Here is a 1,184-nt window from a genome sequence, read left to right as displayed (position 1 = left end):
AATTAATTTGATTTCACATGAGCATGCTTCCCAAATATTCAAATAACTTATTCAATTTCAATTTTCCACTTTTTCTATCATCCCATGTTCCCATGAAATTCCCCATACTTAAATTGTACACAATATCTATCTTAAGCTAACCAAGGATTCAACTTGGGATTTTTATTTGTTTTTCTGCTTAAGGCTAGTAATGTGGTTATAGAACAAGAGGGGATTAAAAGGCTCAAGGAGGCTAGCAAGGGTGATGTAAAAGGTAGGCTAATTTGGGATAAGTGAGAAAAGATTCAAATGATGGCCTCAATCATCTCTTGGTATGTATCTATATTCTATATTGGACATATAGATTAAAACAAAGTAAAGAACACCAGAATAAGAAAGAAGGGCGAAACATACAGGAATGAAATTTATGGTTAAATGCAACCATGCAATCAAGCTCAAAAACTCACAGGTGGTGTGTTCTTTTGGCTCAAAAATCATATATCAATTATGTATGTCATGCAAGTAGAAATCAAGAGTTTCCATTATTCTCAATGTGGATCTTAGGGTGGCCCTTAAAATCTTAGTGTTGTTCCTTGAAAAATGTTGTATAAATTAACTAACATGTAATGCTATATATATATATATATATATACAAGGTGTGTGGATGTTTTGATTCTGTTAAAGTCTCTAGTTTACTCCTTTTATTTTCAATTAAATCAAACTATTATACACTAAAAGGGTAAACTATACTAATTAATCCACATATTCTATAACTAATAAGTTTAGAATTGCAAACTAAACTAAATATCTAAGATATAAACTAAGGTGCAAAATGTAGAAATAAAGTAAAAATACAGCAAAAGAACAATGTGCAAGTACTGAAAGATAAAAAATAAAATAAAAATACAGAAAATGAACAAAATAAGATAGAAGAGTCTTATAGTGGTTCACAAAAAAAAAAATTCGCCAGAGATGGCGACCTCCCCACACTTAAATAATAGCATCATCCTCGATGCTCACTCAAGCTGGGTGTGAAGAAGTGTCATCTTCGGAAGGATGGGCTGTTGGAGTCTCTGTGAGTGTAGGAGGATCTGTTTGCTGCAGTGGAGGCTCTGTCTGTAGAGAAATCTCCGGATCTGCGGCCTGTATCTGGTGGTGCTCCTCATGGTGTGGTGCAGTGTGCTCTGGTCCTGCCTGCTCAGCCT

This window comes from Arachis ipaensis, chromosome B3, assembly GCF_059453495.1.
Source record: "Arachis ipaensis isolate K30076 ecotype BB chromosome B3, ASM5945349v1, whole genome shotgun sequence".
In the NCBI taxonomy this organism is placed as follows: Eukaryota; Viridiplantae; Streptophyta; class Magnoliopsida; order Fabales; family Fabaceae; genus Arachis; species Arachis ipaensis.
The sequence above is the reverse complement of the archived record's forward strand: the minus strand, read 5'-3'. Positions refer to the sequence as shown.